Genomic DNA, 11,802 nt, shown 5'->3' on the forward strand with positions numbered 1-11,802 from the left:
AAAAATACAGAACACATGCAGTGACGCTACCCTATTATTTATTTTAGCAAACGGGAAGCTACCCTCACAGATTTCCCTTTAGAGTCCCTCGTAATATTTATGATCAGGGTCTGTAAAGGTGTTTCTTACTTGTAAGTATTTAATTATAGGTGACATTTAAGGGGGTACTCTGAATAATGTGGGGAAAAAAAAGAGACGATCGTGAAATTCTAGGGGTCAGGTCCCAGAGGGAAAAATGTTGCTTACAGCAGAAATCATGATGGAATCATTCTTGAGAAAATGTCAACGATTGTTTTTAGTTAATGGTGGTTTCTTTTTGTATTTTTTAATATGGATGACATTTTGGAACAAACCTTTGTAAAAATATAAAGTTTGGCAAACTGCCTCACCATTTGATTTCAAGTTATTTTAATGAGAAATAGAATAAAATTATCATCCTATTTTATTGTCTTTAATGTATGAATACTGGATGGGAGTAATCAATCAGATGGAATAGAGGAGAGGACTGTCAATAACCTGAGCTTATTTCACTTGATCAGTAAATTTCAGATATAAAGGCATTAAACTGTACAAATAAAGTTGTTCCCTTGGAAAAGCAAACTTAAAATCTCTGCACCTCAGTCCTGTAAAATGAGTATAAGGAGGGTGCTTACTTCACTATTATGAGGTTTTAAAAAGTTGGCACTTATTATTACAAGTACTTAGAACACTGCTTGGTGCATAACAGGTGTTTGTCAACTGTGATTGCTCTCCCCTCTGCGCCATGGAGAGCTTGGCGTGTGCGTCTTGTTTCTTACAGTATTGGTTGTCGCCTGCATGTGTGTAGGTAGGCGCATTCTTCTTTTTTATATGTTTACAATGTTTTCTTTGTTTCCATTTTTAATATGATTTAATTTATTAGCTACACGTTTGCTTTCAATTAAAATTTTTTTATTTCTCAATTAAAAATAAATTTTTTCTTTCAGATTTATTGAGATGTATAGATAGTTTCACACTATATTTAATTTTTTTTCTTTTTTTTTTACTTTATGTTTGAGTCGCTATCCAAGTGTGCAAGTATGGAGGTAGGAAAAAGAGAGAGAGAGAAAGAGATTATAGATTTAAGAAAATCGATATAACTAATTCTTTTTTAAAATGTTTTATAATGTTGCACCATAAGCATGTACAATTTTACTAATTTATCATTCCTTTGTTAATAGACATTTAGCATATTTTAAAGTTTTCACTATTACACACAATCCTGTAATGAATATTCTTGGGAATTTTTACCATTGTCTCAAGTAATTTATGAAGAGACTAACAGTTGTGAGAATTTTACTGCATTTAGCAAGAGAATCAGTTGAGAAAAACAAATGTCATTTAAACAGATAATATTTCATATTTTGAGCATTCTTGGTGTCTTTACTGAAGTATATATTCTCTAACCAAAAATTTAGCTAGCTAATTTGCATCTAGTAGACGTTTGCTAAATGTCTGCTTAAAGTAAGTAAACTGAACATAAAATATGTCAATAATCTTAATAATGAATGAGACAGACATCAACACGGCTTGAATCCTAGTAATGTCAAGAAAACTGTCATTTGCCTCTTTGAAGTGGGGTGGGGTAGGGTCTGGAGAGAAGTTGGGGAAAAGAAAAAAAAAGCATGAATAGCCTAAAAGAAATTGCCTTTGTCCTCAGTGTGTAATGATGAAGCTTCATAGCTGGACAGCTCTTGCCTTACTAATGCTGAAGCTCCAGGAGGTACTGAGCACTCATGGGTGGGGCCGGGAAAGGATTTTGTTTGTCCATGTTATAAGCTGAATTATTGACAATAGTCAGCCCTGCAGTTTCACATGTCAAACAGTTACACTATGGTGTAAGCAGTTTAGCAAGCACATACTGAGGCATACTGGGCAGTCCTGGGGACAGATGTATTAATAAGACAGGATTTAGAAGGTCCGTGTGGTACCAGATGCTTTTCACAGCCAAGAACAGCATCATCCTTAGAACATATTCCTCGTGTTTACGCTCTGAGGATCTGTTTTATTGTGAGTCTGAGCTGTAAATTTGTGCACATTATACGTGTTGTGGATGTGTGTTTCATGTACATCTGGATTACGTATGTTGTGGGTATTAATGTGTGTGTCTGGTGCGGCAAAAGTGAGACATCCTTATTATTTGCGAATTTTGTATCTGTTGTGGACATAGTATATGCATATGTTGTCGTCCTGAGTCGTGTCTGACTCTTGTGACCCCATGGACTGTAGCCCGCCAGGCTCCTCTGCCCATGAGATTTCCTAGGCGAGAATACCGGAGTAGGGGAGTGGGTCGCTATTTCCTTCTCCAGGGGATCTTCCCTACCCTGGGATCGAACCCACGTCTCTTCCATTGGCAGGTGGATTCTTTACCACTGAGCCACCAGGGAAGCCCAGAATAAGCCCATGTATCTAGGCATATGTCCATGCTAAGGCTAAGCCGCTAATGTGATCACCACAAAGCTCTTCAGGATTTTCCCTGTGAACATGCGGTCGGTGTCACGGTGTATTTCCCCAGGGTAACCTGTGCTGCACTGCCCCTGCCCCCCTGAGTTAGAGCTCAAGGTGAGAGGAAAACAGAGCCGTAGTTACCCTGGGTGTTCCCCGCAGAGGCAAAGTCGGCTCTCAGTAGGAAAGGTGGAAGTGACGGGTGATGCCAGGAAGCAGGCTCTGTACCAGCCGTGGTTGCTGTCTCCTTGTCTCCATATGTCATGTCAGGAACTGACAAATCTTTCAAATCGTGGGGACAATTTCACTGGCTGTAGCTGAAGCACAGTAGGTGTTTTGTTGAATGAATGAGTGACTGAATGGATGAAAAACTTTGCTCAAGATTCCTGGGGTCTTTGGGATATTGAGATGCCCAGGTTATTTACGTCCGCAGGACTGAATGGAGTAGGTTCTTGGGATGCACGCACGTCACACGTGTGGGTGTTTGCTTGTCTCAGAAGCAGGCTCGCAATCATGAGAAAACAGTTCCCTGGCGAGGTTTTTATTCTTCCTCTGTCGGCCCCATGGGAGCACCTTGTCTGCTGTCCCTTTGGTTTAATTATTGTTCTCTGAGATCAGCGTGGCAGCCCTTCTGTTTACTGTCAAACTGCAGCCGCAAATGGAGGAATAAAGGGGGTGGGGGGGCTTCATAATTCAGGTACAGTAACTTCCTCAAAGATATTTTTCTTTTAGAGAGGTGAAAGGGAGGTGGGAAAGTTGGGGATATGAGTTTCTAAACTTGCCAAAGACATAAACCAACAAAATTGTGTTGCTGCTTCCATAAATGTTTAATAAGTTTTATCATCTTGTGACTAAGGTTAAACAAATGTGAGTCCTTTGAGGAATTATTTACTGGAAGCAAAGTTATAGCGTCAACATCTGTGTTTCCAATCACTTAGATGAGAAATAGATCAAATAAATCATGAGTAAGTTCCACAAAATAACTTCCGTATTCTCATCTCTGGAGAAGAATAATATACGTAACTCTTTTAGGTGCCGTCTCTATTGGAATTTGGACTTTGTTTTTTGGGTAGACATCTTTCTTTTTATTCATTTCATTATCTTCGAAGAATGAATAAGTCTTCACTTTTTTGTGGCAAGTTACCATAAAAACATCCATAATAGAAGGCCTTAAGAAATTTCTCTCAGGGAATCTGGCTATTTCAGCCAACATTCTCATTTGGGAATGGGCTAACAGTTCCAATATATAACATCCGTATAATTTAACCTCATAAATTTCTTTTTTTCACAGTGATGTAATGGGGAGACTGACCTGGAGTTTGTAAGTGTTCCCTGCTCACTGCATTTCCCCCGGGCGACATAACATTCTAGACGGTGTTTTATGTGCCCTGATTAAAATATAACGTATTCTTGCATTTCCTGTGGACTGACCTGTTAGCACTCTTAGCAGAACATTTAAGGAACACGGAGATGTTTTCAAACGTGTTACAATGCACTGTGTGAGGGTTTTCTTCCCCCTTTTTTGAGCAACGATCTGATTTTCATTTTAGACCACAGTCCCCTGAGCACCCACTCCACAAGAAGAGTTTTGTACTTTGCTTTAACTTCTAAATCTGCCACAGCGCTCTGACAAGTAAACAAGAATACTGGTTTGTAAATCCAATCTGAATTCTCAGGCACGTACTTCACACTGCTCTCCTGCGGTGGAGGGAAGGAATTGGACAAGTTAATGGGGAGTCCTCCCTGCAAATGAAACAGTAGCAAAGGACATTTCCAACTTTATTAAAGAAATTTTAAAAAAAAATAAAGTGGGAGGAAGGACTTCCTATTGTTTTTGCATCATGAAAACAAGAGCTGTAACAAATAATGCGCTCAGCAAACCGATCTGTGAGCCTGAGATGTTTTAATTTTCAGTGGGAGAAATACATGGCAAAAATAAGAGGCTTGACTTCCAGAGGAGCAAAGAAAAATTTGTGGGGCAAGGGCTTGAGCTTTAAACTTTGCTGAGCTAACACTGATGCTGCTGTGTAGATCTTCCAGGGTAAAAATCTCATTCCAGGAATAATACGAAGGAGGCATGGAAGGGAGGAGGGTTGGAAAGATCGAACTGATTCATAGAAGATAAATTCCCTGAAAGGAGTGGATCTATTTGAGAGCCATCCTTTTATTCTTTCAACAGATATTTAATAGTTTCTATTATTTTCAAGACCCTGTGCTGTGTGCCAGGCTACAGGGGTGAATGAGATAAGGCCCCCTATCTTAAGAGGTTAGAGATGGGGTACCTAGAATTGCTGGATGGATGGAGGGATGGATGGGTGGGTGGATGGATGGAGGGATGGAGGGACGGATGAGGGATGGATGGAGGGACGGATGGATGGGTGGATGGATGGACGGATGGATGGGTGGATGGATGGACGGATGGATGGAGGGACGGAGGGATAAATGGATGGATGGGACTCAAGTTTATTTCTGTTTCTGTGTTTGTTAGTTTTTCTGGGCCTTGTTTATCCCAGGAAGCCCTGAACATTTCCATAAGCGCTAGTTCCCTGATTTCTTTCCTGACTAATCCTTCCTGAGCCCAAGTCCTTCCTTTCCTGCACACACTAACCTCTGCTCAGCTCTCGTGAGTAATGACTTGCTGTGAAGGTTTCCAGATTTGCCTCAGGTTGGCCACTCTGATCACTGCTCACTGTAACCCTTGATGGAATCAACCTTTTCTCTGTTTTGTTCCCTGAAACAGTAATGACCAGACTTGTTACATGTCCTGAGAGTCCACTCCCTGCCAGGCACTGTCCCAGATGCTTTGCACATACCTGACCTCATGATACGACAGACTGAGTCCAGGCCCTTACTTTCTGTCTGATCTTAGGCAAGTTATTTGTTTATTGATAATCTAACATCTATTAATAACAGATTTTCTGTTTGTTAATAAACTAATGTTTATTCCAAACATTAGTCTTTTAATTTTGAAAAAAAATTTCCCCTAATGCTCTGTGGGGCTGCCACAGAGATTGCATCCATTGTGTATATGGTATGCTTCATGCATGCTTGGTACATAGTGAGTGCTCAGTAAATGCTACAGAGCATTTAATGTGGTGTTTGTAGAGGGGAAAGTCAACAGTTTGAGGACTGCTATAACAGCAGTGCATAACATCTTTGGAGAGAGAGAGATCTATTTTTTTGAGGTCTTCATTTATGCTTCTGGGCACATAGTTTAATACAAAGGCTTCTATATAGCAGAAACGGAGGTGAGATGGAACCCCGGGAAGAGGCTGCAGGACTGAAAGCGCCACGTTCTTCATCTGGCTCACTGTGGCTTCTTTTGGTTAGGTCCAAAAGTTCGTCTCAACTTTCATTTCCTTTCAGGGTTTGATTTATTTATTAATTAGACAAAATGCGAATTGACGAGCCTGAAATGATAAAGATGCTCGTGATTTAAAAAAATGTTTTTGTATGTCAAGAATGAGAGATGTGGTGAGGTTGAGTGGGAGAGAAATGACTGTGTCAAAGCCAGCTGGGAGGAGTGTGACTTCCCCGCTTTCCAGGGCTGAGAAAGGTGGTACAATGTGGGCGTTTGGTTGAGAAAGTTGGAGTTGGTCTGATTTCTTGCATTGGATCTGGGACTCATTCAGAGACTAACCAGTTGGATAGCAATTTGCCTTCTTGCAGAAAAACTGCCAGAGCCGCGTGTCTTGTACAGTCGAGGTTCAGAGAAACCTTTTGCCTTCTAGTTGATTCTTCTGCGGAGTGGTGACTCCAGGCTGCTGACATATGTGAAGGAAACGCCTTGTTTATGCGTGTGTGCAGCTCTCTACCTGCAGAATACATTTGCTCCTGGTTGAATTATATGTGCATCTGAAGCTGTGGGGCCTGCTGATTTAGTCCAAGGCATATATAATGCTCTGTAGAAGCCATTCCTGGTTAGTAGCCCCTCACTCACTGTGTTATACAAGCTGCTGGCAAAGGTAATTATACTTAATAGGAGCCACCTTTGATTTAAAGCTGCAGAGGTGAGCAATTAAATTGAGCTTCAAGCATGGGCTCGTGGGGAGGCGTGCAACCTCTGTTTGGGGACATTTGTCGGAGCAGCTGGGATTGCTTACAAGGGCAGTGTTTCTTGGGCCCATATTTGTCACCCAGATTGTCTTCGGAAGACAATTAGTAGACCTGGGAGAAAGGAGGCATCGAGCAGGCAGCTGCTTCCTTCATTCTGCCCTCCTCCCGAACGTCGCCGCAGGGGATCTCGCTCCCCAGCTTCATCTGCCCCCAACTGTGGGGCCCATCTCTCCTGAGCGGGTTCAGCACTGCCCTGCTCACTAGCTTCTTACTGATCACCTCCGGGACAATCACAACTCCCACAGTATCAATCCCCCCATGGACAGGCGGTCCTCAGATGTCTAGTCCCAAGGGGCCTCAGACCATGAAGCCTGGGGATGCTCTTAGGCCTGGGCAGTAATAGCAAAAGCACGTGTGTGTGCATGCGTGCTGAGTCGTGTCCAACTCTTTGCAGCCCCATGTACTATAAGCCTCCAGGTTCCTCTGTCCATCGAATTTTCCAGGCAAGAGTACTGGGGTGGGTTGCCAGGCCCTCCTCCAGGGGATCTTCCCAACCCAGGGATCAAACCCACATCTCTTGCATCTCCTGCATTGGCAGGTGGGTTCTTTACCACCACTCCAACAGCAAAAGCATCCCAGTCCCTAATCCTTTAATGATCAGATTTGAGATGATTTCAAGTTTATAAGATTTCATCTCAGTCCTATCTGTGGCTATTAGCTCATCTCAAAGATTTTCTATATATGTGTGTGTATATATAATACAACTATACATTTCTTTGTAGCAAGCCTACCTTGATTTTTAAGACTGTGTCAAATCCCACCCCTCCTCCCCAGCATTAGCCAGAAAGCACTGTGAATGCCACTGCTTTGCCCTTTTCAGCACTGGCATTTTAGGACCCTTGGTTTATCTGAGGCCCATCCGTCTCCCTCCATGCCCCCTGCCCACAAACAGGAAGTTCCATGAGGGCAGGAGTCATGACTGGTCTCATCACCTTCCCCATGTCCCAAGACCACAGCATTGCATCAGGCACATGGCAGAAGCTCAAGAAGTATTTGTCCAACAAACAGATGCTTGCCATCAGGCTATATTATAGAATGAGAACTAGCAGAGGCGTATTATTAAATACTTGCCCTCAGCTGATCTCCCTAAGGATTGTCAGAAAATTTCCAGAACCATCTCTTGTTTATTCATTTCCAGGTGATGAGAAAACCAACAGAGCAGAGCTCCTGCTCATTAAACATGGTCCCCACGTTAAGCGTCATTCAATTTAATACAACATTTTAGAAATTTTATACAGGAATAAACTGAGGCTTAAAGCAATGATTTCAGATTAAAGAGCAGAGAGGCTTCAGGACCAGAAAACATGCTTCATTCTTCACTCTGACACCAAGGAGGCTGGGGACATGCTCTGCCTTGCACTGGCCATCAGCTTGGGGTGCAGCTAAGGGGTGCAGAGTTCCCTGTTTACCCCGTTAGAACAGAGCTTTATTGAACAGATCTACTGGGTGCTAAGCACCTTTTAGGCTGTGGGAATGGCAGTCAACAAAAGGTATTAGGCTCTCAGGGGGCAGAGCCAATATACACTGAAGATGCAAGATGCTTAAAGGGCTGAGAAGAAGACTCTGGCATGGCAATGGGATGGAAGGTGAGGAATTAGGACTGTCGTATTCTGGGGTCTCTTCTTCTCTGCTGTGTCCCTAGCACTTAGCTCAAGGGCTGGCACATTATAGGTGCTCAATAAACATCCATTGTTGACTGACAGATGGCCTTTACTATTCATAAAGGCACTGAGCACTAGCTGAGTTGTTTGTGACCTTAGAGCAGAGGCAGTGGGCCCACCTGGGGGTTGAAATTTCTGACCCTGCCCTCCAGATTATGCTCTAAGTCACAGGTTTCTGTTTTGAATCATCAAAATTGCTCCAGAATTCTCAAAAACAAAACAAAACAAAACAGGTGTGCCCGGCTTGTTCCTTTGAGTGAATTTTAGAGTCAGGATTTCGGGAGGTGACTCAGCCATGTTCATAAAAAAAAAGAAAAGAAAGAAAGCTGTAGTTGAGTTTGATCTGCACAGAAGGTTGAGAAGTACTGCTTCAACCAGTTGAATTAATAACTATCCATCATATACTGAGTGCTTCCGGGGCACCAGGGAAAGGACTCAGTGGCTAGCTAGCCTGATGAAGAGAGAGAAGAAGATGATGATGACAAAGATGAAAACACAGCTTATATTTATTAACTGCTTTGTGCCAGGTGGTGTGTTAAGCGCTTACCTTCAGCTATTTCATTTCACAGTCATCCTGTAAGTCCTTTTATGTTCCACTCGATGTTATAAGGACTTCCCTGGTGGCTCAGTGGCAAAGAATCTGCCTACAAATGCAGGAGACATGGGTTCAGTCCTTGAGTCGGGAAGATCCCCCGGAGGACGGCATGACAACCTACTCCAGTATTTTGGCAAATCCCATGGACAGAGGAGCCTGCAGACTATAGTCCCTGGGATCGGAAAAGAGTCAGACACAGCTTAGCGACTCAACAGCAACAGCAGTAATGATGTTGTAGAAATTTCAGAGAAGGTTCAAACAAATATCAGACACATGATTTTGAGCCACGTATGCATGCTCAGTTGCTCGGTTGTGTCCGACTCTTTGTGAGCCATGGACTGTAGCCCGCCAGGCTCCTCTGTCCATTTTTCCAGGATTTTTCCAGTCGAGAATATTAGAGTGGGTTGCCATTTCCTCCTCTCGGGGCTCTTTCCTAACCAGGGATCAAACCTGCGCCTCCTACACCTCCTGCATTGTTAGGCTGATTCTGTACTAGAGATTGACAAATTATGGCCCCTGAGACACATTCAGCCTATCTCCCGTTTCTTTGTGATTTGTGGATCTAGAATGGATCTATGATTTGTGGATCTTTTATATTTTTTGACGAGGATGTGGAAATCCACTTCCTTTCATGTTGTATAAGTACCTCCACTGGATTCTTGATTTTGTCTCTTGGCTTGCAAAGCCAGAATTATTTACTGTTTGGCCTTTTACAGCAAAATTTGCTGACCCCGATCTAGAACTTTAATTCCCAACTTGTTATATGCATAAGACAGCTGCATACAAGATAATTTTAGGTATTAGAAGTGTGCATTTTTTAATAGTTATGGTTTTAATTTGCTGGGTATTCAAAAAGAAAAGTACATTATAGTTGTGATTTCATGGGTATCATTGCTGAAACCAAGGGAAAGAAAAAAAGAAAATGAATCTATGGGAAATCAATTTTGAAAAAAATTAAGTAAATAATAACAGACAGTATTAAGGTAAAACAAAAATCGTGAAGGCAATAGAGAAAGAATGAGCACGGGTTTACAGGGCTAGCTTGTGGGATGCAGAGGAAAAAACGAAAATAATGGAAGTCACTTTACTGAGATAAGAAAAGATAGGAGGCAAGCAATGGCTCCAGCTCTTTCCATTTTTAATATTCGGTGAGCTTGAGTTTCTGAGAGCCCTTGTTTTTCAGGACTTTTTGATCTCTCGAGTTCTCTTCCCAGCCCTCTGACTCTGAAAAGTTTCCTCAGGAGATACTGACGCAGGCTGGGGGGTGTCCAGGATTCCTTATAGCTCAAGGCACGGCCTTCCTGTGTTTTTTCTTCTGCTGACTTAGAAAGACAGATGAGCGAACCTCAGATGGGTTTAGAGGTTTGGTGGGGAAATCTCAGAGGCGCTCCAGTTCAGCTAGGGGTGGAAGGAAAAGGGGGGAGACTGATTGGGTAATTACTGTTACTATTTTGAGATACAGATAGCCGAGATTAGGGAAAGTATGATGAAAAATCATATTAAAACAACCAAGAAGGTAACAACAGGATCTATTTGAACCCCGGGGAGGCCAGGTCTGGGTTTATAAGTTGTGTGTGTGTGTGTGTGTGTGTGTGTGTGTTCATGTGTGTGTTTGCAGAGGTGTGCTGGTATTTTTTTAATACAGATCATTTTGTCCTTTGCAGTGGAAGCTTCAGTTCAGTAGCTCTGAGACAAACAGGAAAGTCCGTGTTATTCTTTACAGGAACACATCAAAGGCAGTTTCTGGCAACAGTCAAAATGTCTGTCAAGGAAGGAGAAAGGATTGTGAGGTATTCATGACCTGTTTGAAGAACTGGTGTTAAAAACACATTCAAGAAGGAATCCTGTTAGTTAGAAGATGAAAGGAAGCTGGTTGAGAGGAAGGCTCCTGGCTTTGTCCAGGCCTCAAGCTGATTGTCTCCCACCATTCCTGACTTGCTCAGCAATGGGGAGGCAGAAAATAACCCGGCCCATTTATCATCTTTCAGGGGCGCTGAACTCTGCCTGTTGAAACTTTTTCTTTTGCCTCAACCGAATTAAAGTGCCAACTTCTTTTCTGTGTCATTTTGCAAGAAAAGAGGCAGAAATGTACACAGCTGAAACACTTGCTTAAACGTGTGTGCCGTTTCACCACGGTCTAACATTACGTGCGATTTCCCTATCAAGTTTCATAAGCAGAGTATCATTGTTTGATAGCTGCATAGCTGTGGTTCTGAGAAATCTCGGCTAAGGTGGAGTTCCTGCACTTCCCGGATGATATTTCACTGCTTTGATGCAGAATAGACTAAAGAATATCATACCACTACAACATTGTAAAGTAATTAGCCTCCAGTTAAAATAAATAAATTTATATTAAAAAAATAATAAAAATGAAATATCAGGAAAAAAAAAAAGATTATCATTGGGACCCCTTTCATTGAGGCTTAAAGGAAATAGAAGAAGAAAACAGAAGTTGTCAATGCCAGAACCAGGTCTGTTGTGGGACTCGCACCAATTTAGGGAGGCAAAGGCCAAGAGAGTTTTCCTTACCTTAACTCATGTGGCTTCATTATGTTATAACTGAGGGCCAGAGTTTACTGGGCACTTCTGTGTGCCAGTCAGTTGGGGTGAGTTTTGCATTTTCAATCTCGCCTCACCCCAGGCAATCTTTTCTCAATACAACTCTTATCTTTAACATCCAGGCTTCGTAGAGTGTACAGATTTCTCTCATACAACATGTTTGGGTCCTAGGTTTATACAGAAACATTTATCTGTACATGCCCTAAACTCAATATTTTAACATTTTAAACAAAGTAGTATGTATATGGAGGAGGAGAGAGGATTTCTCTAGTTACTTTCCAAGTATAATTGTGGGAATGCCAGAATTATAGGCAGATGTTTTGAGAAAAATTAAAAATTCAGTGCGTTACAAAACTTTGGCATCATCATAGCGACTTTAATATATAATATGGGATATGTTGTGCTTCC

At 42.1% G+C, this 11,802-nt stretch overlaps 1 protein-coding gene and 1 long non-coding RNA gene across 7 annotated transcripts in view; both read left to right on the forward strand.

The window, feature by feature from the left end:
- TSHZ2 (teashirt zinc finger homeobox 2) overlaps positions 1–11,802 on the forward strand; it is a 909,619-nt gene that overhangs the window by 448,453 nt on the left and 449,364 nt on the right. The gene's annotated exons all lie outside the window — the stretch shown is intronic.
- LOC145532403 (uncharacterized) lies at positions 4,816–9,758 on the forward strand. Its single transcript, XR_014073202.1, has 2 exons — positions 4,816–6,996; positions 9,188–9,758. It is a non-coding gene; the product is annotated as an uncharacterized LOC145532403 (long non-coding RNA).

This window comes from Giraffa tippelskirchi, chromosome 13, assembly GCF_054371585.1.
Source record: "Giraffa tippelskirchi isolate mGirTip1 chromosome 13, T2T-mGirTip1v1.2.pri, whole genome shotgun sequence".
In the NCBI taxonomy this organism is placed as follows: Eukaryota; Metazoa; Chordata; class Mammalia; order Artiodactyla; family Giraffidae; genus Giraffa; species Giraffa tippelskirchi.